This window comes from Delphinapterus leucas, chromosome 2 (assembly GCF_059928025.1).
Source record: "Delphinapterus leucas isolate spDelLeu-1000000601 "Yukka" chromosome 2, BTC_Dleu_Yukka2, whole genome shotgun sequence".
NCBI lineage: Eukaryota > Metazoa > Chordata > Mammalia > Artiodactyla > Monodontidae > Delphinapterus > Delphinapterus leucas.
The window spans coordinates 102,479,524-102,506,941 of NC_143130.1; the positions used below are offsets into that span (position 1 = coordinate 102,479,524).

The 27,418-nt window shown below is 36.1% G+C and overlaps 1 protein-coding gene and 1 pseudogene across 3 annotated transcripts in view; both read left to right on the forward strand.

Moving 5' to 3' along the window:
• LOC149750227 (small ribosomal subunit protein uS2 pseudogene) overlaps positions 1-25,583 on the forward strand; it is a 44,145-nt pseudogene extending 18,562 nt beyond the window's left edge.
• The window catches only part of DPH6 (diphthamine biosynthesis 6), a 297,783-nt gene that overhangs the window by 67,346 nt on the left and 203,019 nt on the right, over positions 1-27,418 (forward strand). The window lies entirely within an intron of this gene.

A 27,418-nucleotide genomic window follows, 5' to 3' on the forward strand; every position in this document is an offset into this window, starting at 1 on the left:
CTTGTTCCCATACCCCAACCCAAGGCAACCATTAACCTGCTTTCTGTCTCTATGGATTTGCTTCTTCTAAACATTTAATGTAAATGAAATCATCTAATATGTAGTCTTCTGTATGTGATTTCTTTCTCTTAGCATAATGTGTTTTCTAGGTTTATCTATGTTGTACATGTATCAGTGTTTTATTCCTTTTCGTTGCTGAATAGTATTCCATTATATAGGTATCTCACATTTTGTTTATCCATTCACCAATTAATGGAAGATTAAATTGTTTTCAGTTTTTGGCTAGTATATGTAATGCTGCTATGAATATTCACATGTAAGTTGTGTGGACATGTGTTTTCATTTCTCATGCATAGGTACCAGGAATGAAATTGCTGGGTCATATGATAAATTTATCCTTAACTTTTAAAGAAGTTACCAAACTGTTTTCAATATGACTACACAATTTAAAATCCCCATCTGCAGCGAGTGAAGGTTTCCCTTTCTCTACATTCTCACCTCACTTGTAGACATTTTGATTTTAGATATCCTAGTGAGTGTGTATTGGAATTGCATTGTTTTAATTTGCATTTTGCTAATGACTAAAGATGCTAAGCATCTTTTATGTACTTATTAGCCATTCATGTTCTCTTTGGTAATACTCACTTTTTAGTTATGTTGTTTGAATTCTTATTATTCAGTTGCAAGAATTCTTCATATATTCTGTATACCAGTCTTTTAGCAGATATATTATTTGCAAATACTTTCTCTTAGTCCATGGCTTATCTTTTAATCTTCTTAATGGTATTTTTTGAAATGTGAATTTTTTAAGTTTTAAGAAGTCCAATTTGTCAATTTTTTCTTTTATGAACTGTGCTTTTGGTGGTGCTTTTAAGCTAAGGCCATTTGGGTATTCTTTTTTATTTTCTCTTAAGTGTTTTATAATTTCAGCTCTTACTTTAAGTCTGTGGTGTAATATATTTTTAATCTTTTTTTGTATGTGGTGTGAGGAAAGGATTTGAATTAATCATTTGCACATAGATAATCAATTATTTCAGTACCATTTGTTGAAAACTATTCTTTCCTCCATTTAATTGCCTTGAAAACTTTGTCAGAATTCAATAAATGTGAAGGTTTATTTCTAGACTCTTAATTCTAAGTTTAAATGACTTATATGCCTATTCTTACTCCAGTACCATTATCTTGATTATTTGATTTTATAGTAAATATAACATGTTTAATAATCAGGTACTATTCCCTTTTGTGTCCTATCTGCATAGGCTTACCATTGTCAGGAATGTGTAGCTAGCTTGGGCCCTCTCTGGTGTCTCCTGCATATATATGTGTAGAATTTATCAATTGGTTCTATGCTGTTTCATTTTCTGGGTCTCCTGTTATATGTCTGGCTAGTCTGACAGTCCATTGCTTCACCCAACCAGGATTGCAGCCTCAGGCTGAGTCCCTGGTCTTCTCACTTCATTTGCCGGGGAAATCACAGTTGGTACTGACGATGCCACTGGATGTGGAGATTTTTCCATGGCTCATTCCAAATCTAGTCAGCCTCCTCTAGCAATAAAACTGGTGATTTTTTCAGCTTCCCCTGCCTTGATATGGGAGCAGCTCCTGGCAAGAATGCCACAGACTCCCAAAGTTCAGTAGTTTTTCATGTATTCAATATAACCACTTCTTAATTTGGTACATACCTTTGATCAATTTCCAGATCCCAGAGATAGTTGTTTCTGACAGTTTCTCCAGGTTTATCATTGCTTTTGTGGGGATAGGACTTGCTGAGAGTAAATCCACCAGGCCTTATTTTCTTTAACCTTTTTGTTATTTTTTTTTTCAAAAAAATTTAAACATTTAAAAAGAAGGTAAAGGGGGGACGGAATCAAGATGGTGATGGGGGAAGACACTGAGTTAGCATCTCCCCACAACTAGGGTGCCTGCTGGCTGACTCCCAAGGAGGTGGAAGGAACCCCCAAGTGAACTGGTAGGATGTAGGGGGACTGAAGGGGGAGGAGAAGTGGAGGCCAGACAGGATTGGTGCCACTGAGGCCAGGAAAATCAGGAGAGACAGGTGGGAGGAACCCTCCAGGAGGAGCAGGAGAGGATAAGAGGGTGATTGCCCCACCCCCTTGGGCCCCAGGGAGCAGGCTGAGCTCCCAGGCAGATCCCCTGCCCTGAAAAGCCCCTTCCAGGCCATGTAGGTCCATATAGGTCCTTGGAGGCATAGGAAGGAGGCCAAGGGGAAATCAGGAGAGGCAGGTGGGAGGGGCCCTGCGGGACCAGAGGAGCAGGAGAGGAGAGGAGGGCATTTGCTCTGTACACTCAAGCCCAGGAAGCCTGCTGCATTGCCAGGGGCAGTCCCCCACCCTCTGAGACCAGGGGTGGAAGGCATGCCTGGGCCCCTTTCTGTTCTGTTGAGCCTAAACCCCACTGCTGACAGCCCCCAGGGCCTTTTCCAGCCCTGTGGGTCCTAAGCATAGGCCACACCCACTGCCCATACCTCAACCTTGCTTAGGCCCCGCCCTCCACAGCCAAGGCCTACCCCGCCCCCCTTTTTTTTCTCTTTTCCCTCCTCTTTTTTACTATTGTGGTATTATTGTACCTTCTGGTTGTTGATTCATAAATGTTTTTATTTTTATATTCTTTCTAACATATCTGTTAGTTTCCTAGTCTAATTTTATGTTTTACTTTGTTATTGTTCTCTTTTTTTTTTGCCACCCCATGTGGCTTGTGGGATCTTGGCTCATGAGCCGGGGGTTGGGCTGAAGTTCCTGCAGTGGGAGCTGTGTGTCAGAACCACTAGACTAACAGAGAACCTCAGACCCCAGGGAATATTCATTGAGGTGAGGTCTCATGGAAGTCCTCATCTCAGCATCAAGACCCAGCTCAACCCAACAGCCTACAAACTCCAGTGTTGGAAGCCTCAGGCCAAACAACCAGTAAGACAGGAACACAATCCCACTCATAAAAAAAAAAGAGACGGCAAAACAATATGTCACAGATGAAGAAGCAAGGTAAAAACCTACAAGACCAAATAAATGAAGAGGAAAGAGGCAATCTTCCTGAAAAAGAATTCAGAGTAATGTTAATAAAGATGATGCAGAATCTCAGAAATAGAATGGAGGCATAGATTGAGAAAATGCAAGAAATGTTTAACAAAGATAAAGACCAAGCAAACAGAGATGAACAACACAATAACTGAAATGAAAAATACACTAGGGGAATCAATAACAGAACAACTGAGGCAGAAGAATGAATAAGTGAACTGGAAGACAAAATGGTGGAAATAACTTCCAAGGAGCAGAATAAAGAAAAATGAATGAAAAGAATTGAAGACAATCTCAGAGACCTCTGTGACAACACTAAACACACCAGCATTTGAATTATAGGGGTCCCAGAAGAAGAAGAAGAGAAAAAGAAAGGGTTTGCAAAAATATTTGAAGAGATGATAGTTCAAAACTTCCCTAACATGGGAAAGGAAATTGTTACCTAAATCCAGGAAGCACAGGGAGCCCCATACAGGATAAAACCTGGGAAAAACACACCAAGACACATATTAATCAAACTAACAAAAATTAAATTCAAAGAAAAAAGATTAAAAGCAGCAAGGGAAAAACAAACAAAAACATACAAAGGAATCCCCATAAGGTTGTCAGCTGATTTTTCAGCAGAAACTCTGCAGGCCAGAAGGGAGTGGCAGGGTATACTTAAAGTGATGAAAGAGAAAAACGAAAAACCTACAATCAAGATTACTCTATCGACAGAGAAATCAAAAGTATTCAGACAAGCAAGAGCTAAGAGAATTCAGCACCAACAAACCAGCTTTACAACAAATGCTAAAGAAAGTTCTCTCGGCGGAAAACATGAGAGAAGAAAAAGACCCACAAAAACAAACCCAAAACAATTAAGAAAATGGTAATAGGAACATACATATCCATAATAACCTTGAATGCAAATGGATTAAATGCCCCAACCAAAAGACACAGACTGGCTGAATGGATACAAAAACAAGACCCATATATATGCTGTCTACAAGAGACCCACTTCAGACCTAGGGACACATACAAACTGAAAGTGAAGGAATGGGAAAAGATATTACATGCAAATGGAAATCAGAAGAAAGCTGCAGTAGCAATACTCATATCAGATAAAATAGACTTTAAAATAAAGACAGTTACAAGAGATGAGGAGGGACACTACATAATGATCAAAGGATCAATCCAAGAAGAAGATATAACAATTATAAACGTTTATGCACCCAGCATAGTAGCCCCTCAATACATAAGGCAAATGCTAACAACCATGAAAGGAGAAATCGACAGTAACACAATAATAGATGGAGACTTTAACACCCTACTTACACCAATGGACAGATCATACAAAGAGAAAATAAAAAGGAAACACAAGCTTTAAATGACACAACAGACCAGGTAGATTTAATTGATATTTGTAGGACATTCCACCCAAAAGTGGCAGAATACAGTTCTCAAGTGCACACAGAACGTTCTCCAGGATAGATCACATGGTGGGTAACAAATCAAGCCTCAGAAAATTCAAGAAAATGGAAGTTGTATCAAGCATCTTTTCTGACCACAGTGCTACGAGATTGGAAATCAATTACAGGAAAAAAACTGTAAAAAACACAAATGTATGGAGGCTAAACAGTGCACTACTAAATAACCAAGAGATCACTGAAGAAATCAAAGAAGAAATTAAATAATACATAGAAACAAATGACAATGAAAATACGATGACCCAAAACCTATGAGATGCAGCAAAAGCAGTTCTAAGAGGGAAGTTTATAGCAGTACAATCCTACCTCAAGAAATAAGAAACATCTCAAACAATCTAACCGTATGCTTAAAACAACTAGAGAAAGAAGAACAAAAAACCCCAAAGTCAGTAGAAGGAAAGAAATCATAAAAATCAGAGCAGAAAGAAATGAAATAGAAACAAAGAAAACAATAGCAAAGATCAGTAAAACTAAGATCTAGTTCTTTGAGAAGATAAACAAAATTGAGAAACCTTAGCTAGACTCATCAAGGAAAAAAGGGAGAGGGTGCAAATCAATAAAATTAGAAATGAAAAAGGGGAAGGCACAGCTGACATGGCAGAAATACAAAGGATTGTTAAGAGACTACTACAAACAACTATATGCCAATAAAATAGACAACCACGAAGAGATGGACAAATTCTTGGAAAGGTACAGTTTTCCATGACTGAACCAGGAAGAATTAGAAAATATAAGCAGACCAATCACAAGTAATGAAATTGAAACTGTATTTAAAAATCTTCCAACAAACAAAAGTCCAGGACCAGATGGCTTCACAGGCGAATTCTGTCAAACATTTAGAGAAGGGCTAACACCAATGCTTCTTAAACTCTTCCAAAAAATTGCAGAGGGAGAAACACTCCCAAATTCATTCTACGAAGCCACCATCACCCTGATACCAAAACCAGACAAAGATATCACAAAAAAAGAAAATTATAGACCGATGTCACTGATGAACATAGATGCAAAAATCCTGAACAAAATACTAGCAAACAGAGTCCAACAACACATTAAAAGGATCATACACCATGATCAAGTGGGATTTATCCCAGGGATGCAAAGATTCTTCAATATATGCAAATCAAACAGTGTGATACACCACATTAACAAATTAAGGACTAAAAACCATATGATCATCTCAATAGATGCAGAAAAAGTTTTTGACAAAATTCAACACCCATTTATGATAAAATCTCTCCAGAAAATGGGCATAGAGGGGAACCTACCGCAACATAATAAAGACCATATATGACAAACCCACAGCAAGCTTCTTACTCAATGGTGAAAAACTGAGAACATTTACACTAAGATCAGGAACAAGACAAGGATGTCCACTCTCACCACTCTTATTCAACATAGTTTTGGAAGTTCTAGCCACAGCAGTCAGAGAAGAAGAAATAAAAGGAATACAGATTGGAAAAGAAGAAGTAAAGCTGTCACTGTTTGCAGATGACTTGATACTATACATAGAAAATCCTAAAGATGCCACCAGAAACTACTAGAACTAATCAATGAATTTGGTAAGGTTGCAGGATACAAAATTAATGCACAGAAATCTCTAGCATTCCTATACCCCAACAACAAAAAATCAGAAAGAGAAATTAAGGAAACACTCCCATTTACCATCGCAACAAGAAGAATAAAACACCTAGGAATAAACCTGCCTAAGAAGGGCAAGACTTGTACTCAGAAAACTAAAACTGTTGAAAGAAATCAAAGATGATATAAACAGATTGAGAAATATACCATGTTCTTGGGTTGGAAGAATCAATATTGTGAAAATGACTATACTGCCCAAAGCAATCTACAGAGTCAGTGCAATCCCTATGAAACTACCAATGACATTCTTCACAGAATTAGAACAAAAAATTTTATAATTCGTATAGAAACACAAAAGATCCCAAATAGCCAAAGCAATCTTGAGAAAGATAAACAGAGTTGGAGGAATCAGGCTCCCCGACTTGAAAGTATACCACAAAGTACAGTAATCAAGACAGTATGGTACTGGCACAAAAACAGAAATGTAGATCAGTGGTACAGGATAGAAGGCCCAGAGATAAACCCACGCACATATGGTCACCTAATTTACGACAAAGAAGACAAGAACATGCAATGGAGAAAAGACAGCCTCTTTAATACGTGGTCCTGGGAAAACTGGACAGCTACATGTCAAAGAATGAAATTAGAATACTACCTAACACCATACACAAAAATAAACTCCAAATGGATTAAAGACCTAAATGTAAGACCATATACTATAAAACTCTTAGAGGAAAACATAGGAAAAACACTCTTTGGAATAAACCACAGCAAAATCTTTTTTGACCCACCTCTGAGAGTAACGGAAATAAAAACAAAAATTAAAAAATGGGACTTAATTAAACTTAAAAGCTTTTGCACAGCAAAGGAATCCATAAACAAGACAAAAAGACAACCCTCAGAATGGGAGAAAAAATTTGCAAATGAAACGACAAAGGATTAATCTCCAAAATGCACAGCTCATGTAGCTCAATATCAAAGAAACAAACAATCCAATTAAAAAATGGGTGGAAGACCTAAATAGACATTTCACCAAGGAAGACATACAGATGGCCAAGAGGCACATGAAAAGGTGCTCAACATCACTAATTATTAGAGAAATGCAAATCAAAACTGCAGTGAGGTATCACCTCATGCCGGTCAGAATGGCCATTATCAAAAAATCTAGAAACAGCAAATGCTGGAAAGGGTGTGGTGAAAAGGAAATGCTCCTGCATTGTTGGTGGGAATGTAAATTGATACAACCTCTATGGAAAACAGTATGGAGGTTCCTTAAAAAACTAAAAATACAACTACCATATGACCCAGCAATCCCACTAATGGGCATATACCCTGAGAAAAGCATAATTCAAAAAGAGACATGTACCACAATGTTCATTGCAGCACTATTTACAATAGCCAGGACATGGAGCCAACCTAGATGTCCATCAACAGTTGAATGGATAAAGAAGATGTGGCACATATATACAATTGAATATTACTCAGCCATGAAAAGAAACGAAACTGAGTTATTTGTACTGAGGTGGATGGACCTAGGGAAGTAGGTCCATCCACCTTACTTCATACAGAGTGAAGTAAGTCAGAAAGAGAAGAACAAATAACGTATGCTAATGCCTATCTATGTAATCTTAAAAAAAAAAAAAAAGTGATACTGATGAACCTAGTTGCAGGGCAGGAGTAAAGATGTCAACATAGAGAATGGACTTGAGGACACGGGGTGGGAGGGGGAAGCTTGGTGAAGTGAGAGTAGCATTGACATATATACAGTACCGAATGCAGTTTAGTTAGCTAGTGGGAAGCAGCAGCATAGCACAGGGAGATCAGTTTGGTGCTTTGCAATGACCTAGAGGGATGGGATAGGGAGGATGGGAGGAGGCTCAAGAGGGAGGGGATATGGGGAGATATGTATGCATATGGCTGATTCACTTGGGTGTACAACAGAAACTAACACAGTATTGTGAAGCAATTATGCTTCACAATAAAGACCTATCAAAGAAAAAATAGAAACGAAAAAAAATTTTCAGATAACAGCAAAAAAAAAAGAAGACAAATATAAAGTAATAAATATGACGGCACCTATTAGAGAGCTTCAGCAACAACGTAGCCAATAACCCATCTTCTTTCATCTATATACCTGATTACTTACCTCTGTCAATTATTATTTTGAAGCAAACACCAGATATCATGTATCATTTGCAAATATTTCAGCATCTATCACTAAGAGATAAGATTTTCCTTTTAGGTATAATGGTAATACCATTATCACAGATTAAAATAATGCATAGTAATTTCTTAATTCATTATATATCCAGTCAGTGTTCAAGTTTTCAGTTGTTTCATAAATGCCTTACATTGTTTTGTCTTGTTTAAATCAGGATCCAAATCAGTTTTATGCATTGTAATTGGTTGGTATATCTTTTAAGTCTCTTGTAATCTATATTTTCTCTCTCTTTTAACTTCTCTGTTGAAAAAACTAGGTTAGTTTTCCATTAGGGTTCCCACAGACTGACAAAATCCCCACAGTGTAGTGCAGTATGTTTCTTTGTTCTCTGATTTCCTGTAAATTCATAGTTCAATCTAAAGCTTTGCTGTCCAATATGGTAGCTATGAACTACGTGTCATTAAGTACATCAAATTTTTAATTAATTAACTCTAAGTAAAATTTAAAAATTACTTCCTCAGTCTCACTAGCCACCTTTCAAATGCTCAATAGCCACATGTGGTTACCATATTGGATGGTACAGAAAGAACATTTCCATCATTGCTGAAAGCTCAGTTGAAAAGCACTAATCTAGAAGTTTCATTAAATTCAGGTTTGAATTTTTTTTAAATTATAACTCACAAATGGTTTTATGTTCTTCCATTAGGAGACATAACATTTAATTCTCTCTTTTTTTATGATGCTAACATCATCAGCTGTTGATGATTGTTGTTTAGATTTGTTATTTAAAAGGAGGTTGCAAAATGTTGATATTAATGATTCTACCATTCTTGCTTCATTTATTGGTTGGAATATTCTATAAAAAAAGACTTCCCTTCACCTATTATTTGGTTACTCAGCAGCTACCCAGTAATAGAGTTCATATAAGAAAGACAGGACAAATTCTTAATTCTTAACTTACTTGAAAATAATATTTTCTTGAAGATAATACCCAACCTTAAATATTAAAGTAGTTTAATTTCTCTTGTTAAATTATTTTAATGGAATTTTTAGGTTAAATATCAGCATGCCATATGTGAAATATTATAGTGCTTGCTTTAAATGTTAAACATTTCATTTAAGGATAAAAACGTAAAACTGCTATAAGTTTTACAGGCATCCTATGTAAAATCCCACAAATGTATTGATATATATGTGGTTGTATTGGATAGAAAACTACGTAGCCTTTAGACTTAATTGTTGTGGTTGTTCACTGGCACTTCATCACTGCAGAATAACTTTAGTGTATTAAAGTTTGGGAAGCTTGTTTATGTCAAATTCAGTTTTAAATATAACTCATCATCAGGCTTCTAATGGTGGTCATTCTTATATGGAGGATTTCCTGAAGGAATTGTCTGTAGGAAAATGCTGTGTAAATATTTGAGCTTTTAAAGGGAGAAACCACAAAATTCATACATATTTCACTGCAAATAAGCATCTACCTAATATTAGCTTTTTTTTAGCTTATATTGTTATAAAGTCTGCTGGTTGACTTGAACTCATCCCAGGAGCAAAATTGGATTATTACTATAAATTTCTTTTTAAATTCAAGATTAATTTTTATTTTGTTTTCTTCAAAGTTTAATAGGTCTTCATATTTATATCTTACATATTTATATTTATATCAGGTCTATATCAGTAATCACATATCCAAATAAATTTTATCATTAGAATAATTTTTTCTTAACATCTTCATTGGAGTATAATTGCTTTGCAATGGTGTGCTAGTTTCTGCTGTATAACAAAGTGAATCAGCTATACATAAACATATACCCATATATCTCCCCCCTCTTGCATCTCCCTCTCACCCTCCCTATCCCACCCCTCTAGGTGGACACAAAGCACTGAGCTGATCTCCCTGTGCTATGTGGCTGCTTCCCACTAGCTATCTCTTTTACATTTGGTAGTGTATATATGTCCATGCCACTCCCTCACTTCGTCCCAGCTTACCCTTCCCCTCCCCATCTCCTCAAGTCCATTCTCTATGTCTTGTGTCTTATTCCTGTCCTGCTACTAGGTTCTTCAGAACCATGTTTTTTTTGTTATTTTTTAGATTCCATGTATATGTGTTAGCATATGGTATTTGTTTTTCTCTTTCTTTCTTCACTCTGTAGGACAGTCTCTAGGTCCACCACCTCACTACAAATAACTCAATTTCGTTTCTTTTTATGGCTGAGTAATATTCCATTGTATATATGTGCCACATCTTCTTTATCCATTCATCTGTCAATGGACACTTAGGTTGCTTCCATGTCCTGGCTATTGTAAATAGAGTTGCAATGAACATTGTGGTACATGACTCTTTTTGAACCCAGTAGTGGGATTGCTGGGTCGTATGGTAGTTTTATTTTTAGTTTTTTAAGGAACCTCCATACTATTCTTCATAGTGGCTGTATCAATTTACATTCCCACCAACAGTGCAAAAGGGTTTCCTTTTATCCACACCCTTTCCAGCATTTATTGTTTGTAGATTTTTTGATTTTGGCCATTCTGACTGGTGTGAGGTGATACCTCATTGTAGTTTTGATTTGCATTTCTCTAATGATTAGTGATATTGAGCATTCTTTCATGTGTTGGTTGGCAATCTGTATATCTTCTTTGGAGGAATGTCTATTTAGATCTTCAGCCCATTTTTTGGATTGGGTTGTTTGTTTTTCTGATATTGAGCTGCAGGACCTGCCTCTATATTTTGGAGATAATCCTTTGTCAGTTGCTTTGTTTGAAAATATTTTCTCCCATTCTGAGGGTTGCCTTTTCATCTTGTTTATGGTTTACTTTGCTGTGCCAAGGCTTCTACGTTTCATTAGGTCCCATTTGTTTATTTTTCTTTTTATTTCCATTTCTCTAGGAGGTGGGTCAAAAAGGCTCTTGCTGTGATTTATGTCATGGAGTGTTCTGCCTATGTTTTCCTCCAAGAGTTTTATAGTGTCTGGCCTTACATTTAAGTCTTTAATCCATTTTTAGCTTATTTTTGTGTATGGTGTTAGGGAGTGTTCTAATCTCATTCTTTTACATGTAGCTGTCCAGCTTTCCCAGCACCACTTATTGAAGAGGGTGACTTTTCTCCATTGTATATTCTTGCCTCCTTTATCAAAGATAAGGTGACCATATGTGTGTGTGTGTGCATGGGTTTATCACTGGGGTTTCTATCCTGTTCCATTGATCTGTATTTCTGTTTTTGTCTTAATTACTGTCTTAATTACTGTAGCTTTTTGGTATAGTCTGAAGTCAGGGAACTTGATTCCTCCAGCTCCATTTTTCTTTCTCACGATTGCTTTGGTGTTTCAGGGTTTTTTGTGTTTCCATATAAATTGTGAAAATTGTTTTTCTAGTTGTGTGAAAAATGCCATTGGTAGTTTGATAGGGATTGCATTGAATCTGTAGATTGCTTTCGGTAATATGGTCATTTTCACAATGTTGATTCTTCCAATCCAAGAGCATGGTATATCTTTCCATCTGTTTGTATCATCTTTAATTTCTTTCAGCAATGTCCTATAGTTTTCTGCATACAGGTCTTTTTTCTCCTTAGGTAGGGTTATTCCTAGGTATTTTATTCTTTTTGTTGCAGTGGTAAATGGGAGTGTTTCCTTAATTTCTCTTTCAGAATTTTCATCATTATTGTATAACAATACAAGAGATTTCTGTGCATTATTTTTATATCGTGCTACTTTACCAAATTCATTGATTAGCTCTAGTAGTTTTCTGGTAGCATCTTTAGGATTCTCTATGTATATGTCATGTCATCTGTAAACAGTGACAGTTTTACTTCTTCTTTTCTGATTTGGATTCCTTTTATTTCTTTTTCTTCTCTGATTGCTGTGGCTAAAACTTCCAAAATTATGTTTAATAATAGTGGTGAGAGTGGGCAACCTTGTCTTCTTCCTGGTCTTAGTGGAAATGGTTTCAGTTTTTCACCATTGAGGATGATGTTGGCTGTGGGTTTGTCATATATGGCCTTTATAATGTTGAGGTCATTTCCCTCTATGCCTACTTTCTAGAGAGTTTTTATCATAAATGGGTGTTGAATTTTGTCAAAAGCTTTTGCTGCATCTATTGAGATGATCATATGGTTTTTCTCCTTCAATTTTTTAATATGGTTTATCACATTGATTGATTTGCGTATATTGAAGAATCCTTGCACTCTTGGGATAAATCCCACTTGATCATGGTGTATGATCCTTTTAATGTGCTGTTGGATTCTGTTTGCTAGTATTTTGTTGAGGATTTTTGCATCTATGTTCATCAGTAATATTGGTCTGTAGTTTTCTTTTTTTGTGACATCTTTGTCTGGTTTTGTTATCAGGGTGATGGTGGCCTCGTAGAATGAGTTTGGGAGTGTTCCTCCCTGTGCTGTATTTTGGAAGAGTTTGAGAAGGAAAGCTGTTAGCTCTTCTCTAAATGTTTGATAGACTTCACCTGTAAATCCATCTCATCCTGGTCTTTTGTTTGTTGGAAGATTTTTAATCATAGTTTCAATTTTAGTGCTTGTGACTTGTCTGCTTATATTTTCTATTTCTTCCTGGTTCAGTCTCGGGAGGTTGTGCTTTTCTAAGAATTTGTCCATTTCTTCCACGTTGTCCATTTTATTGCATATAATTGCTTGTAGTAATCTCTCATTATCCTTTGTATATCTGCAGTGTCAGTTGTTACGTCTCCTTTTTCATTTCTAATTCTCTTAACTTGAGTCTTCTCCCTTTCTTTCTTGATGAGTCTGGCTCGTGGTTTATCAATTTTGTTTATCTTCTCAAACAGCTTTTAGATTTATTGATGTTAGCTGTTGTTTCCTTCATTTCAGTCCCTTCCTTTTTTTCTTCTTCTTCTGGGACCCCTATAATTCAAATGTTGGTGCATTTAATGTTGTCCCAGAGGTCTCTGAGAGTGTCCTCAAATCTTTTCATTCTGTTTTCTTTATTCTGCTCTGCAGTAGTTACTTCCACTGTTTGATCTTCCAGGTCACTTATCCGTTCTTCTGCCTCAGTTATCCTGCTATTGATTCCTTCTAAAGAAATTTTAATTTCATTGATTGTGTTGTTCATCATTGTTTGTTTGCTCTTTAGTTCTTACAGGTCCTTGTTAAACATTTCTTGTATTTTCCTGATTCTATTTCCAAGATTTTGGATCATGTTTACACTCATTACTCTGAATTCTTTTTCAGGTACACTGCCTATTTCCTCTTCATTTGTTTGGTCTGGTGGGTTTTTAGCTTGCTTCTTCATCTGGTGTGTGTTTCTCTGTCTTCTCATTTTGCGTAACTTACTGTGGGTGGGGTCTCTTTTTCGCAGGATGCAGGTTCGTAGTTCCTGTTGTTTTTGGTGTGTGTCCCCAGTGGGTAAGGTTGGTTCAGAGTGTTGTGTAGGCTTCCTGGTGGAGGGGACTGGTGCCTGTTTTCTGGTGGATGAGGCTGGATCTTGTCTTTCTGGTTGACAGGACCGCATCTGGTGGTGTGTTTTGGGGTGTCTGTCACCTTATTATGATCTTAGGCAGCTTTCTGCTAATGGGCAGCATTGTGTTCCTATCTTGCTAGTTGTTTGGCATAGTGTGTCCATCACTGTACCTTGCTGGCTGTTGAGTGGAGCTGGGTCTTAGCATTGAGATGGAGATCTCTGAGAGAACTTTCACCATTTGATATTACATGGGGCCGGGAGGTCTCTGGTGGATCAATGTCTGAACTTGGCTCTCCCACCTCAGAGGCTCAGGCCTGACACCCGGCTGGAGTACCAAGACTCTGTCAGCCACCTGGTGTGTAGCACAGGGAAGTATACTCAATATCTTGTAATAACCTATGTAGATGCTGTTTCTGCTGTTTTCTTTTTCTTTGTGTCAATCCAGGTTTCCATGTTATATAATTTACTTCTGCTAGAATGATTTCTCTTAACATGTCTTACACTGCAGTTCTCTCCGTGAAGCATAATTGCAACATGTGCATCTGCTGGTCTTGGAGACTCTCCTCGAGAGGCAGCAGGGACAGCTGTGGTCACCCTGGGGATATAATCACTGGCAGCAGCCATTCTTGGGAGCTCTTTCTACCATGTGGACACTGGTGCTGGTGCTAGAGTAATTTTTTAAAGAGTAACATTTTCACTATTCTGGAAAATACATTTGAAAATATAGCAAATTGTGTTTAGAACCATAATAAATACATTATCTTAATAAATGATGCTATTCTTATTTTCCTTGCAATTACTTTTAGAGTATGGACCTAGTATTGTAATTGTAGTCTCAAATAAAACTGTGGATAATTTTCTTTACAATTAGAATTTTTAATTTTGTAAATCATTGCTCTTTTTATTTAAATAAGATGTTAAGTAATACTCTTGCATGGATTCGAAGTTGTGGAGCGTTCAGAGAGACAGTGTTGTGACCATTAATATGAGACTTGCAGAGGTCAGAGGGAGTGTGAATTAATTAAATCCTGTGGTATGAGAGGAGACCAAAAAGCCCTGGGGATTGCTTGAAGCAGCTAAATTGAGTCACCTCTTGGTGACCGGTTCGAATTTCATTCTATAACCCTAAGATAATTTTTCAGCTGCTCTTTGGTGAACTCTGAAATGTGTGGACGTCTTGGAGAAGCGTTAACCTGCTTTAAGCAGTGTTAGTCCTTGATGGACTCCCATCATCCCAAGTGTTTCCTGAAAGGTGTGTATTGCTGCTTGTAGCAGTTAGGAAAGCAAAACCACTTCCTCTGCACTTCAGGTAATTCTTGACAGAAACAGTGATTTCAGAGAGCCTGTATTAAGCTTTTGAATGTATTGAGAAGTAAAACTTTAAGATACAGTGATCCTCTATCCATATGTGGGTAACAAGTTTGAAATTCTGTTGAATAACTTTAATTTGTACTGTGGGCCTCTGATGTTCAGTGGTTTGTATTTGTGTAGAATTGGCCCAATTCTTCTCCTGTCAGTGGTCTACTTACTAAGAAGTTGCATTTGATAAAGAGTATGAGAACCTTGTTGAGGTTGAACATATTATCTGATCGCAGTAGAAGAGAAGAATAAAGATGATGGAGTATTAATTTGAAATTTTCTTTGTCAGAGGGTTAGGGACTCCTGCTCTGAGTTACAAATGGATTTTTCATAACTACTGCCTATTATGTCTGTCAAAGATAATTTTCCATTCTTTTCAGATTTAGTTTCTTTCTGGCATTTGTTACTGATATATCAGTTTATAAGATAGCCCTCTTCTATAGTTAAAGCAATCTTAATTAGGAATCTGAGAATGCTTTGAAAGTCATAATATGCTCTGAAAGTGTAAAGGTTTGCCAGCCTCTGTATATAATAATAATTGTAGGATCTTTTAAATCCTCTTATTAATAACCAGGCCCCTGATGATATATATTATTTTAATTGGTAATACTGCAAATGAATGTTGGTGCTCATTGTTACAGGTAAAAATTGTCTGCTTTCTTAATTAATTTAGGATCTTGCTATAGTTTAATCTACCCCAGATTTTTTTAAAAATTGGTGAAATTTGTATCATTTCAGGCACTAGGAAGAACTCTGTGGATGAATGATCTTGAATTTACGTACACTTTCCCTTAGCCATTAAATATTTGGTTTACTTAGTATAATTTTTCAAGTGTCCTAGAAGTAGTCTTGGTGATAATAAGCACTTTTTCAATAAAATCTCTCAGAGAATCTAGTTTTAAGAATACCATTTCCCTACTCCACTGCATGTTTTTAGTATATTTTTGTGGGTTCATTTATATATAAGTGTGCATACGTTTGTTTTTATGTGTGGGTAAAATATCCCTAGTCTTTTCTCTAAATTACTTTTTTTTTCCTTAAAAACATTTAGAGTAATTTGAATGTTGACTATAACATTTCTTTCCAGACAGATATTGTTACAGTGGTAAGCAGTTCTGTTTACTTATAGGCTTATCAGTAACCTTTACACATAATGTGATATTGTCTGAATGTCTTATTTTGTTCAGCTTTCCCTGGCACTGATGAAGCCTAAGGCTGCTGTTTCTTTGAGTTACTGATAATTTTTTATCTGATTAACTGACACATTTAGTTGAAATCAGACACAGCCCTTAGGCTGGGCATGGATTTAATTTAAAAAGTATCAAAGGTTTGCTCTGTGTGCTATTTAATCATCATGTTTATCAGGCAAAGAAAAATTACCGGAAGGACCATAGGGAGAGGGTTATCTTAAGGAGCAGTAGCTTGGGAAATTGATAATAGCTACAAGGTAATTTACTGCTAACTTTTACATTCATTAATATAACATTTCCTGCTAATAATTACAGTGCATGTAATATACTAATTAAATTGAAAGCATTATCACTAATTTTCTTTTTGCTGACCCCTAAAGTGGCTAGATAAGAAGTGAGAATGTGAAATTGAAGAAAACCCATATAGTCACACCAATTTAAACAATTGGTTAGTTGGCCAGTTAAAACATTTTGGAGATAGACAATGAAATTATCATGAATGTTCAGACAACTCATTTTAGGCTGTGACAAGGAAATGAAATTTCTAAATGAGTGAAATCACTATGTACTGTAAGTCTATAAAATATTGCACTGGTCTAACCTGTAAGAGTAATACATTACCAGGAACAAGTGCATCACTACTATCCATGTGTATGATGGCACTACTCTAATGAATGAATATGCTGCACTGATGGAATGCACTGATGCTATGGGGCCTTTGCAGTGCCTTTGTTTGTTATATAGCTCTTAACACTTAATAATATGAGTCATTTTTTACTTGGAAAAACATCTCATGCTATATAACAAAGTACAGTAGCTCCACATTAATATTTAAGAGAAAATCTACCCCCATCTAAGATCCCTTAACAAAAACAACAAAAAAAACTAAAAAAAGATTTATTTAAAATTTTGATATATAGTTATGGTATAATTGTACATTTTAATCTAGCAATAAGCCTCCAGGGATTTTCCCCATTTTCATTAATGTTATGCATAGGGTATATTAAAAATGAAAATGACATAATCATTTCAGCTGGTATGAAAAATAAAACCTATAATTAAGAAGTCTTGATCTTTGTAGCTATAATAAAGTATTATGCTACCTCTAAATGTCTTTTTTCACAATTCACAAATGTATTTGTTTTTATTTTGTTTGGTTTGGTTTGGTTTTTGAAAGTCTCACATTGTGTTCATTTTTAGAACAGAAAAGTTTAGTAGTTTCTGAGGAAAGAAAATGTTATAAAAACTGAAAAGCTTTGTTAAGTGGAAATCTGCAGTCTTTTGCTACCTATATTTCCTAGATTATTTTTCTTAACACTTAGTGTTCTATAACTGTTCTATAATGAATGCTCTGAAGGCTAAATAATGCATTGGGATTTCTCTATAATACACAATGTAACTAGTAAGTGGAACTCAATCTAAAGTCAGTCTCTCTTGTACCTGATTAATCACAGACTGTGTTTTAAAGAAAGTTCACCTTTAAGTGATACCATAGGATAGATCTTGAAAACTTTGTAATCACAAAGTTTTTATTTTTAATTTAGTTTATATTTTATATTGGGGTATAGTTGATTTACAATGTTGTGTCGGTTTCTGTTACAGCAAAGTGATTCAGTTATACATATATCAATTTTTTTCAGTTTCTTTTCCCATATAGGTTATTACAGAATACTGAATAGAGTTCCCTGTGCTATACAGTAGGTTCTTGTTGATTATCTATTTTATATATAGTAGTGTGTATATGTTAATCCCAAACTTCTAATTTATCCCTCTCCCCCACCTTTCCCCTTTGGTAACCATAAATTTGTTTTCAAAGTTTGTGAGTCTATTTCTGATTTGTGAATAAGTTTATTTGTTTCATCTTTTTAAATTCCACATGTAAGTGATATCATATGATATTTGTCTTTCTCTGATTGACTTCACTTAGTATGATAATTTCTAGGTCCATCCATCTTGCTGCAAATGGCATTATTTCATTCTTGTTAATGGCTGACTAATATTCCACTGTATATATGTACCACATCTTCTTTATCCATTCATCTGCCAATGGACATTTAGGCTGCATCCATGTCTTGGCTATATTGTAAATAATGCTGCAGTGAAAATTGGGGGTGCATGTATCTTTTCAAATTATGGTTTTCTCCAGATATATGCCCAGGATTGGGATTGCTGGATCATATGGTAGTTCTAGTTTTAGTTTTTTAAGGAACCTCCATACTGTTCTCCATAGTGGTTGTACCAATTTATATTCCCAACAACAGTGTAGGAGGGTTCCCTTTTCTTTACACCCTCTGCAGCATTTATTGTTTATAGACTTTTTTTTTTTATTTTTTTAACATCTTTATTGGGGTATAATTGCTTTACAATGGTGTGTTAGTTTCTGCTTTATAACAAAGTGAATCAGTTATACATATACATATGTTCCCATATGTCTTCCCTCTTGCATCTCCCTCCCTCCCACCTGCCCTATCCCACCCCTCCAGGCGGTCACAAAGCACCGGGCCGATGTCCCTTTGCCATGCGGCTGCTTCCCACTAGCTATCTACCTTACTACGTTTGTTAGTGTGTATATGTCCATGCCTCGCTCTCACCCTGTCACAGCTCACCCTTCCCCCTCCCCATATCCTCAAGTCCGTTCTCCAGTAGGTCTGCGTCTTTATTCCTGTCTTACTCCTAGGTTCTTCATGACATTTTTTTTTTCTTAAATTCCATATATATGTGTTAGCATACGGTACTTGTCTTTTTCTTTCTGACTTACTTCACTCTGTATGACAGACTCTAGGTCTATCCACCTCATTACAAATAGCTCAATTTCATTTCTTTTTAAGGCTGAGTAATATTCCATTGTATATATGTGCCACATCTTCTTTATCCATTCATCCGATGATGGGCACTTAGGCTGTTTCCATCTCTGGGCTATTGTAAATAGAGCTGCAATGAACATTTTGGTACATGACTCTTTGAATTTTGGTTTTCTCACGGTATATGCCCAGTAGTGGGATTGCTGGGTCATATGGTAGTTCTATTTGTAGTTTTTTAAGGAACCTCCATACTGTTCTCCATAGTGGCTGTACCAATTCACATTCCCACCAGCAGTGCAAGAGGGTTCCCTTTTCTCCACACCCTCTCCAGCATTTATTGTTTCTAGATTTTTTGATGATGGCCATTCTGACTGGTGTGAGATGATATCTCATTGTAGTTTTGATTTGCATTTCTCTAATGATTAATGATGTTGAGCATTCTTTCATGTGTTTGTTGGCCATCTGTATGTCTCTGGAGAAAAATCTGTTTAGATCTTCTGCACATTTTTGATTGCGTTGTTTTTTTTTTTTTTATATTGGGCTGCATGAGCTGTTTGTATATTTTGGAGATTAATCCCTTGTCTGTTGCTTCATTTGCAAATATTTTTTTCCCATTCTGAGGGTTGTCTTTTCATTTTGTTTGTGATTTCCTTTGCAGTGCAAAAGCTTTTAACTTTCATTAGGTCCCATTTGTTTATTTTTGTTTTCATTTCTCTTGGAGGTGGATCCAAAAAGATATTGCTGTGATTTATGTCAAAGAGTGTTCTGCCCAGGTTTTCCTCTAAGAGTTTTATAGTATCCAGTCTTACATTTAGGTCTTTAATTCATTTTGAGTTTATTTTTGTATATGGTGTTAGAGAATGTTCTAATTTCATTCTTTTACATGTAGCTGTCCAGTTTTCCCGGCACCACTTCTTAAAGAGACTGTATTTTCTGCATTGTATATTCTTTCCTCCTTTGTCATAGATTAGATGACCATAGGTGCATGGGTTTATTTCTGAGCTTTCTATCCTGTCCCATTTATCTATATTTCTGTTTTTGTGCCAGTGCCATACTGTTTCGATGACTGTAGATTCGTAATATAGTTTGAAGTCAGGAGGCTGATTCCTCCAGCTCTGTTTTTCTTTCTCAGGATTGCTTTGGCTATTTGGGGTCTTTTGTGTTTCCATACAAATTGTGCAATTTTTTGTTCTAGTTCTGTGAAAAATGACATTGATAATTTGACAGGGATTGCATTGAATCTGTAGATTGCCTTGGGTAGTATAGTCATTTTGACAGTATTGATTCTTCCAAACCAAGGACATGGTATATCTTTCCATCTGTATAATCTTCGATTTCTTTCATCAGCATCTTACAGTTTTCAGAGTACAGGTATTTTGCCTTCTTAGGTAGGTTTATTCCTAGGTATTTTATTCTTTTTGAAGTGATGGTAAATGGGATTGTTTCCTTTAATTCAGTTTTTCTTCTGTACGTTGAATATAATATATTGGGTTGGCCAAAAGTTTCATTAAGTTTTTTACATAAGATGGTTCTAGTAGTGCTTACTTAGCTGTCTTTAACATCATTCAAAACAATTTTGTTAGATTGTATTATGACAGCTGTCATATCAGTGTGCATTTAAAAAAAAACTTATCAAAATTAGCAAATCTTTGTGTAACCATTTTAATATTGAAGATAGAAGAAAAACAACATTTTCAGCATATCATGCTGTATTATTTCAAGAGAGGTAAAAATGCAACTGAAACACAAAGATTTGTGCAGTGTACGGAGAAGGTGCTGTGACTCATCGAACATGTCAAAAGTGTTTTGTGAAGTTTCATGCTGGAGATTTCTCGCTGGACGATGCTCCACGGTCGAGTAGACAAGTTGAAGTTGATAGCTATCAAATCGAGACATTAATTGAGAACAATCAACGTTATACCACGTGGGAGATAGCTGACATACTCAAAATATCCAAAGCAAGTGATGAAAATCATTTGCACCAGCTTGGTCATGTTAATCGCTTTGATGTTTGGGTTCCACGTAAGTTAAGCGAAAAAAGCCTTGTTGACCATATTTCCATGCGTGATTCGCTACTGTAATGTAATGAAAATATTCCATTTTAAAAACAAATTGTACATGGTTGATGAAAAGTGGATACTGTACAATAATGTGGAACAGAAGAGATCGTGGGGCAAGCGAAATGAACCACCACCAACCACACCAAAGGCTGGTCTTCATCCAAAGAAGGTGATGTTGTGTATATGGTGGGATTGGAAGGGAGTCCTATATTATGAGCTCCTTCTGGCAAACGAAACGATTAATTCCAACAAGTACTGCTCCCAGTTAGACCAACTGAAAGCAGCACTCGATGAAAAGTGTCCAGAACTAGTCAACAGAAAACACATAATCTTCCATCACGATAACACAAGACTGCATGTTTCTTTGATGACCAGGCAAAAACTGTTAGAGCTTGGCTGGGAAGTTCTGAGTCATCTGCTGTATTTACCAGACATTGCACTTTGGATTTCCGTTTATTTCTGTCTTTACAAAATTCTCTTAATGGAAAAAATTTCAGTTCCCTGGAAGACTGTAAAAGGCACCTGGAACAGTTCTTCGCTCAAAAAGATAAAAAGTTTTGGGAAGATGGAATTATGAAGTTGCCTGAAAAATGGCAGAAGGGGCTTCCCTGGTGGCGCAATGGTTGAGAGTCCGCCTGCCGATGCAGGGGACACAGGTTTGTGCCCCGGTCCGGGAAGATCCCAAATGCCACGGAGCGGCTGGGCCTGTGAGCCATGGCCGCTGAGCCTGTGCGTCCAGAGCCTGTGCTCTGCAACGGGAGAGGCCACAACAGTGAGAGGCCCGTGTACCGCAAAAAAAAAAAAAAAAAAAGGCAGAAGGTAGTAAAACAAAAGGGTGAATACGTTGTTCAATAAAGTTCTTGGCAAAAATGAAAAATGTGTCTTTTAGTTTTACTTTAAAACTGAAGGAACTTTTTGGCCAACCCAATAGTAGCAATAAACTAAAATCATCAAGTAGAAATAGCCCAATCTTTGTGCTTCTGTGTAGACTTTTAAAAAACTAAGATTTTTAGATTGTGTGTACATTGATAGTGTTGTAGCTTTCTGGTATTTGAGAATTAAATATCTTTCCTAGCATTTATTTGTACTGATTTCTTTGATAACCTGCTTTGGAAAAATGAAGCCGTGTTTCATTTATTTATTTATTTGATTTATTTGGTTTATTTATTTGATTCAACACAGCAGGACCAAGTTACATTCTATATTCTCAGATCATCTGTTATTCCATCATCCTAACTTTATGCACAACCATATTTATTAGTTCAGCTGCTCAGTATCAGGATAATAGACACACCAAGTCTAAACTTATTTACCAATGACGAACCTGAGATCTAGAGAAATTAGGAATCTTGGCTAATGACCCATAGTTAGTGATTATCAAAAATATATACCTGGTAATATACTATTTCTATCATAGGAACTCAACAGTTAGGAATATTTCTTACTTTTATAAATCATCTAATAATTTCTAAAATTAAAAAATGCCTTTTATTAAAAATTAGTAAGCCTTCTCTTGTCCCAAATCTTTTCTTTTCACGTCTTATGCACCCTTGGTTGCTATTTGCAACGATGTTTTGCTGTTTTGTTTCTATAAGCTTTTTTATTTTGTTCTTTTCATTTACTGTTTTGTATTATTCATATATCTTTTTCTCCAGCTACGTGTAAGCTTCTTGAGGACAGAGACTGTGGCTTACATTGCTTTTTAATATTCTTTCCAGGTTTCTTTTGGTTCATGTTATAATTTATTATTATTTTTGCTCTGCCACTCTTACCCCTCTTCTTGACTGTCTTTTTTATCCAGTATTTTCTGTGTTAATTTCAGGTTACTCTGATGATTTATGTGCAGAAATTAACACTATTAAAATGTTAATGTCTGCAATTCTGGCAAAATACAAAATGCTTCAAAGCAACATTAAAATTCCGTTTTTCACCAAATGCATCAAAAAATTTTGGTTTTCTGTAATTGACCTCAGAATATCAAAGACTTGAACTAAGAAATATATAATTCAACTTAATCAACATGTCCCCAATAGCATTGCAGTCTCTTTAATTGTAACTGCGTGTCATCTTAGTCAATACTCGGTCTAGAAAGACCTTGACAGGTTTGGGATACTGGTTCTGATTAGGTTCTCCAGTTTTATGATTTCCAAGGGCCTTTGATTGCAGAGTTCAAGGAAACTAAATAAACATTGATGCTTATAGATTCTGAAACCATTGCTGATCTTAAGGTTTATTTCCATATCTGCCTTACAGCTGATACTGACTCTGAAACTAGAAAATCACACCACCAATTTCTTGGATGTATGTATGGAAAGAAGACTTATAAAAGACTGTTTCCATGTTTTGTTTAACTCTCATTCTCATCCTATCCCTATTCTATGCAATATTTAATGTTTGGCAGCTAGAACCAGGATAATATACTTTACTAAGTCTGTTGTTGCAGTACTTCATTATCTAGATGCAGGGATGAAGCTGGAAGGAGAGAGAAAATCAAGAATGGTGGTAGCTGTTTAAGTTTTTTTCTCCCAAGTGTGAGCAGGTAGCATGAGGGGCAGTATTCTAACTACTCCCCTCATAGAACTGGGCCTTGATGTCCCAACTCTTGATATCAAAGATCTTCTGAATGAAGACCTTTATTGTTTTATTTTTGCATTTATTTTTTATTTATGCATTCTTTTCTGATGCAGTTATGGAGCTAATATTCATTAATTAGAGAATGCTGGCTTATTGATGACTAATAACATTGAAAAAAATCTTTAATTATTTAACTCTACATTTATATAGTATTCCAGTATGGTTTGAAAGAAACCCTGTTTGGCTGGTGGTCAGCATTCTTTTTCCTCAGGGATGCTAAAATGAATAATTAAAAGATGATCTACCAAGAAAAATTGGCAAATAGATCTGTGCTTTGACTTAATTAGCCTAACCATGTGCAGACCATTGGCGGGTTAACCTTAAAAAAATTCTGAAAACTATGGTCTCTGCCTTGAAACTTTAATGGTATGTCTGTTGGTGGCTTTCTTTTTTTTTTTTTTTTTTGAGTTTATCAAGGGCAAAGAAGAGTTAAGAATGTAACTGGTCTTCAGTATTTGCTTCTCCTTTGTGTAATTCCTTCTCCTTTGTGTAATTCCATATGTTTATGTGGCAACATTCTGTTAGAGTTTTAAACCTAGTGACTCTATAGTTGTAACAGCACTTCAGGCAATAATATGTAGATCAAGGCTAATTGGAATTTTTCCCTTGAATTTTTCTCTCTCTTAAAGAGGGGAAAAAATTAACTTGGTTTGGAAATCAGTTTCCTGCCAAATTTGCTAAGGGCAAAAAGATTCAGAGGATTTTGCTGTTGAAGTTGCTCTTAATCTTGTTTATTTATTGAATAGGCAATGCATTCACCTGGTTCAAAATTCAGAATGTTCAAAATGTTCATGGGGACCTCCGATTTGTAGCCAAATGGGACAGAAATTGTGAGTAACCTGGGGACCTACTACTTGCGATTGGCATCTGAAGGAGGTGTGGGGGCAGTCTTGTAGGACTGAGCCCTTAACCTGTGGGATCTAATGCTATTTCCAGGCAGATAGTGTCAGAGTTGAGTTAAATTGTAGGACACTCAGCAGGTGTTGCAGAATTGCTTGATGTGGGACAACCCTCCCCTGACATTGGTGTCAGAAGTGTTGTGAGTGTGGTAGTAGTGTGAGAGTAAAGGAGAAACACAGGAGGAACTGGGTTTTTTGTAACATAATGATTATGTTATTACTGATCAAATCTTTTGTTTTCATTTCCTTAATGAAAAGAAAACATAACTGAATGTTGGGAGACCTGAGTCCCTTTCCTGATAATGATTTATTTGGTGAACCTTATGTAAATCAAAGCACTTGCTTCATTTTTAAAGCTGGCACCGTGAGTTTTCTTTCCCAGGATTGTTACCAAACTTTATGTAAAAATGAGACAACTCCTGTTTGCTGAGTGACCTACATGGTGTTTATTAATTAGCATATATAAACATGGATTCTCTTTCTATTCCTGACTTCTGGCAAAGTATTCTGTAGTTGAAATTGACCATCTTAAAGACCATTCCTCCTAAATTTCTATTTTGGGTATAGTCAGTTAAAGTTGCTTCTCTCAATTTCGGGATTAGTATCTAAGAGAATCAGAAGAAAAGAACATTTCAAATAGAGCTGGTAGCCCACCGTTCTTAACCATTTATATGGTGATGCTGGAAACCACCAAAGTTTATGTTATATTACTATGTCTTATTTATTAAGGTTGATTATTCTAGCAAGCCTTTGCTAGACAGTAAGGTCATTAAGGTAAAGATGATGTCTGTATAATGTTTTATCTGTAGTGCAGAGCATGTAGGAACTCGATTATTTGTTGAATAATCTACTGAGTGAAAAAAATAGTGTGTTGGGATTTGTCTCTTGCTGATTTTTAGACATTTTACTTTCATAAGTCGTTTTTTTCTTTTTAAAAACATTTTCTTAAATGATTACATACTGTTAAGGTCATTGTACATGACCTGCCTGCATATCTGCCTGCATATCTGTTTTTTTTGCTCCTTCCAGACCCTGCTTGGTATCCCAAGGGGACTTAGTGGGCTTAGATTCCAGAGCTCCCAGTAGCTGGCATTCCCTTAGATAGGAGCCACTGGGGAGATTAAGGTCAGAAGGAAGTGAGAAACCCTGGTTCTTCCCTTTTTCTCTGCCTAGGTGGATTTTGTGCTATGGCTGGCTTGCCTCTTGCTTAGCTCTTATTGGACAGGCCCACTGAGGTTCCAGCTTCCACCAGGTACTTGGTTCCTGGGCTCTGGAAAAGTCCTCCCTTGTCCCTTCAGCCTAGGGATAGTAACTGTTTTCTGCTATTGCTGGTTCCTGGGTTCTCTCGCAATGCTCTGTTTGGCTTCTCAGTTCTGTAACCTGTGTAATTAATTCCCTGTACCTTTCTTTAAATTCTCAGAGTGTTTTTTTTTTTTTCTACTTGTACTTTGACTGATACAGTCATCAAAGGCTAATTTTATAAAGTATAACTTTAATATTGCTAAATAAATTAGTCATCCTTTTACTTTTGTCATTGTAGGATCTATAGAAATGACTGAATTCTCATGTACTTTTTTGATGATTGAATGTAAGACACTATACTGGGTGCCTGTGGATGCCAACAGAATCAAACAGAGTTTGTTGTTATTTTATATATATATATAAATGACATATGTAAAATGCCTCAAGAAGTGTACAGAGTAAGACGTATAAAGGGGTGAAAGGCAGAAGAGATCACCTCTGATCAGAGGGATCAGGCAAGGCTTCATGGTTTGTGAAGGATGAGTAGGATTTCATTTAGTGGAGATTGGGGCTAGAGGATTGGTAGAAAATTGCAAATGGAAAGAAGAGTAAGATAGGAAATTAGTACATTCAGTCTAAATAGAAGATACATAAAGGATTTATGTAAATAAGTGTAGATTAGAGAGAGAAATGTATTTGGCTGATAGGGAAGTGTGAAGGGATTGCTTTTAGGAAGATAAATCTGTTAGTTGGATCAACTGGAGGGAGAAGAAATTAGAGGTAGAGAGAGCAGTGATGGCTCCATTGCTCTTATTCTAGGGAGAGCTGAGAGAATCTGAACTAGTACTAACTCAGTGAAATGCCTAATTTGCCATACCTAGTGACTAGATATGGGGAGTCTTTCTAGTCTCAATGTCTGTCTGGCTCCAGGTAAGCACCCACAGAGGGTGGAGAGTCTAAGGTCACTTGTACATTTTGAAGCTGGGTGATGTTAGTGACAAATACAGAGAAATGAGAACATAAGGGAGGTTAATGAGGAAATATTTGTATTGCTCTATGATTATTTGAGCACTTTTCCATATGTTATACTAGTTGCCTCACACAACCCTATGAACTAGATTACCATCTTTATTTTATGAAGAAACTATGCGTATAAGAGTTGAGATTTGTACAAGATTTTATTTGGTATGTTGTAAAGCTGAGTATTTTAACTCAGGTCTTCTCTTTTCCTGTTTTCTTTTTTTAATAATGGACTTTATTAGCTTCCTTGATCACATTTAAAATCATATATTCTTTTGACCATAAATCACAGCTTCTATAGTAATTATAATAAGGTTAATTTTGGACATGTTTTTAAAGGAAAGTTAGAAACTTTTAAAAAAGTTTTTCTTCTGAGAGTACAATTATTGAGGTAAAAGTAAGTTTTCTCATTTTGTTTTACTTTTTGGAGGATACTCGTACTTTTAGAGATGATGAAGCTACATACATTTTCTTATGGTCGTGTCATTCTTGACCTGAATAGCATTTCTGTATGTTAGTAGAAGTAAGACTGAACTCGGAAATGTTATTTCAA